Source organism: Mandrillus leucophaeus, unplaced genomic scaffold, assembly GCF_000951045.1.
Source record: "Mandrillus leucophaeus isolate KB7577 unplaced genomic scaffold, Mleu.le_1.0 Scaffold51, whole genome shotgun sequence".
NCBI lineage: Eukaryota > Metazoa > Chordata > Mammalia > Primates > Cercopithecidae > Mandrillus > Mandrillus leucophaeus.
Window position 1 is genome coordinate 450,122 of NW_012105475.1, and position 4,081 is coordinate 454,202.

The 4,081-nt window shown below is 44.2% G+C and overlaps 1 protein-coding gene across 1 annotated transcript in view; it reads left to right on the forward strand.

Annotated features, from left to right (window-relative positions):
* Positions 1-3,642: 3,642 nt before the first annotated feature.
* Positions 3,643-4,081, forward strand: part of ZBTB14 (zinc finger and BTB domain containing 14) — an 8,109-nt gene continuing 7,670 nt past the window's right edge. The window contains exon 1 of the mRNA XM_011996314.1: positions 3,643-3,683. The gene's annotated coding sequence lies outside the window, so the exon portion shown is untranslated. The remainder of the gene's footprint in view (positions 3,684-4,081) is intronic.

A 4,081-nucleotide genomic window follows, 5' to 3' on the forward strand; every position in this document is an offset into this window, starting at 1 on the left:
TCCTAGACTGGCCAATGCCTGGACCATATAAAACAGATCCAAGTAGCAATCCAAAACCACCAAACCACAGCACACAGAAAGTGTGTAAAAACTGGTCACCAGAACATAACCCAATTGTCTATTAAAATCAAAATATCAACATTTTCCATAGGATTTAAACAAGACCCAGGCTATTATCACATAATAGTTAAAATGTTCAAGATGCAATCCAAAATAATTCAGCAAAGACCCAGGAAATCTCAACTCACGTGGGAAAAAACAATCGACAAATGGCAACATTGAGATGACAATGATGTTGGAATTAAGTAAAAAAGACTTAGAGGCAACTATTATAAATTATCCAACAAGCAATTATAATACTCTTAAATCGAAAAACAGGAAGTCTTAGCAAAGAAATAGAAGATATAAAGAAAAATACAATGAAAAATGTTTAAACTGAAAAGTACAAGTGAAACAAAAAAACTCACTGGACAGGCTAAATGGCAGAATGGAGACGGCAAAAGAACAAGTCAGTGAATTGTAGAGAATCAATAGAGACTATTTCATCTGAACAACACAGAGAAAGTATTTTAAACAATGAAAAGACTTATGGTCTTATGACATAATTTTTAAAAAACTCAACGTTCCTGTCATTGGAGTCTCATAAAAGGAGAAATAATATGCTGCTGAAAAAAAATGTGAAAAAATAATAGCTGAAAGCTTCCCAAATTTAGAGAAAGATATAAATAAACCTATGCATTTAAGAAGCTCAGCAATCCCCAAACAGTGTAAGCAATGAAATCCCTACTCAGAAAACACCATAATCAAAAATGCTGAAAACTAAAGACAAAGAAAACATCTTGAAAGTATCTAGGAAAAAATAATTACATGAACAAGAATAATTTTTGTTTTAAAATAATATTGGATTTGCGGAAGAGTTGTTAAGATAACACAGAGTGTTTCCAGAAACTCTTCACCCAGTTTCCTCTGATGTTAACCCAAAAGGCCACGAGGAAATCTAAATGACCAGGTTCCAGAGGGAGAAGAAACAGCAGTGTCTGGTGCCCAGAGTCGAGCAGATGCCCCACCAGTTCAGATCCATAGGAGAATGATCCTCCACATGGCCAGCTCCATCCTCATGCAGCAATGCTCCACAAGCACAAGACAAGTTTGTCCTGATGCTCCTTGCCCTGACAGATGTTCAGGACCTTCCTTTGATTCAACCCCTCCACCTAAATGGCCCAAGCTTTCCAGGCTCTCATTGTGCAGACCCCTTCCTGTAAACCACAAGGCCCTACAGGTGTTGGACGCTGTTGTTCTCACAAACACATCTCACGTCCACTTTTGCAGAGCCTGGGGTACTCCAAGCTCTTTCCACCCTTTCATTCACTCTGCTCCTGTCTCTGTCTTGAAATGCTATTTCTTCCCCCTCTTTGCATATCTCTCCCTCATCTTTCAGGTCTTAAATGTATGCCTTTGGAGAAGCTTTCACTGATTTCCCAGGCAAAATTAATTCCTCCTGTTCCTCTCTTTCATCTGTGCTTTTAAACTTTCTTTAAAAGCACTTATTGCAATATGCAATTGTGTAACGATGTGATCATTTGTTGAATGTGCACATCAGTATCTCCATGATGACACGGATTGGATCTGGTTTTTGTTCATTTACTGTATCCAGTATTCTCAGAGTCACCAGGGGAGGGTGGTTATGGCATTGGGTGGGACACTTTTTCTTGCACAGATGTATTAGATTTTGCTCAGTAACAAAGCATAAAACCCAGCCTTCCAGTGGCTTATAAAACAAACATTGACTTCTCACTCATGGGTCTGTGGGTGAGCTGTCTTCTGCCTAGGCTTGGCTAAGCTCAGGTTTTGGGTTGGTTTCATTCTCAGGTCTGTTTGTCATTCAAAAGGTGAAGAGGAGGTTGTGGCCTACGCATGTTCATGTTATGCTGGACGTCACAGCAGAGGAAGAGGTGCAGAACAAAGTCTGCTCTCAAAGCCTCTACTCAGACCCGGCCCACTCTCATCTGCTGGTATCCTGCTGTTCCCAAACCAGCCAGAGGGCCCAAGGTCAACATAAGGGAGAAATCAACCTCCCCTGCCTGTGAGACATAATGTTTCCAAATGGTCCCTTACCAGGCTGCTCTGTAACCACATCACACCCTGGCACCCGGGACTGCACACCGCGGGCACTATGGCCTGGGCCTCACAATTCTTAGAAACAGGTTTCACTCAGGAGGCCATCGGTGTCCCAGGTGAGGAACGACATGCTCCAAATGTCACGCAGCACAGTTGTCGGAAAAGGAGGAAAGCTTTGTCAAGGACCTTGGGTCAGTGCACTTCAGGAAAGCCCTGCCCCCACGTTGACTCCACAGTGTACTTTTACAAAGCCCCTTAGTATCAAATTCAAGGTTGTCACTTACTGTCAGCTGATGTTTATTGAAAGCCTCTTGGGTGCTGGGAGGTGCACTTTTGGGTGGCAACGCAGGCATGAAACCATGCCTGAGTCAGACCGTTCCTTTGTGGTTTCCCATCCCTCCTCCTTCCTACAGAGTTGTCCCTTTAATTTAGACTCATCCCCATAACCCCTGTGAACCAGCAAGGGACAGTCAGGCAGAGCCCAGGGGACATGAACATAAAACAAATGAGAGAAGAGGATTCATTGATACAAAATCAGGATGTCAGGAACCGTCACTTGAGAAATGCATTCTAGTGCTTTAGAACTCTTGTGAATTATGTTATCGGGTTAGTTGAAACATGGGAAGTCTTTTCCTAGCCATATGCGAAAAGATTGTCTTTACACAGTAGGCAGACCAAAAATACACGCAGAATGAGTGGGAAACCCCATATGTGGTATGGGAGAAGGGGGAGTGCCAGCAACAGATGCGCCATGACTGAGTACTGGCCATGTCCACACACTGTGCTAACTGCAGTGGCTGCTTTACCGCTTGGTGACGCAGCCCTATGGCAGAGTACTATTATTATCCCCCATAAACACACAACATACACAGGATTGAAATGCAACTTCAAGAGCTATGCAAACAAGAATAAAGCAAGCGAGTACACACTATCATGTCTGATGAGTGAACTTTGGCGGCAGAAGACTTCGTTCTCGTCCTCTCCAGGCCACTGGAACCCACTATCTGTGGGTGCAGGTCATTTTCCATCATGGAGCTAATACCTGAGCTAAGCACTCAGCTGGGCATTATTTCACTTAATCCTTACAACTGCCTTATTAGGTGTTTTCCATAGCTCTGCTTCAGCTGAGGTTTAGAGAAGTTAAACCATTTACCCAATATTTGAACTGGATATGTCTGACTCTACAACCGGTCTCTTCCATCCTATTTCGTCCATATAAGCCATAACTTGGGTGCCTTTGTGAACATCAGAAAAGATGTGTATAAAGTCACCTTGGGGAACGTTAAACCTAAGTCGATTAATATTACAAAATCAACTGAGGCCATGTAGAACTTCCTTTAGAAAATTAATACAGCCAATCATCATATTATTTCCCAAATGTTTACTTAGGTGCCTGTTGCAAGCATTATCTTATGTCATCTTCACATAAGCCTAGGAGGAAGCTTCTGCTCTAATTTTTAGATATTAAATTTCGCGTTTCAGGGAAACGCTGTTCGCGTGTGAGGTAAAGCAACAGGAGCGACGCTAAGGCGGCGCGGCATTGCTGTCCGGCCTCCTGTATCTCGGTGAGTAGAAAACGCGGGAGCGGGAGGGACTTCCCAGCTCCCGACGCCAGGCACAGGCACAGCCGCCGCGTCAGAGGGAAGGCGACGTGGTTCAACAGCAACAGAGCCATTACTAGCGCTGCGCAGGGATGTAAGGGCAGAGCCGAGTTACCAGAGCTCTCTGAATGGAGTCCAGGGTCTCGACTGCCACAGACGGGTCGCCTTCTCCAGCCCCCGGGACTTTTCCTTGGGAGTGTCTGGGCGCAGACCTACTAGCTCCAGAGCCCTATGGGTGATCCCTTTCTGCTGGGCAACTGGGGTTGCGCTTTACACTACAAATTGAAGACGTCACTTTTTCCATTTGTTCTGCAAATGTTTATCGTGCACCGTTCACTCCCTTACAAACTCAATGTGCCGGC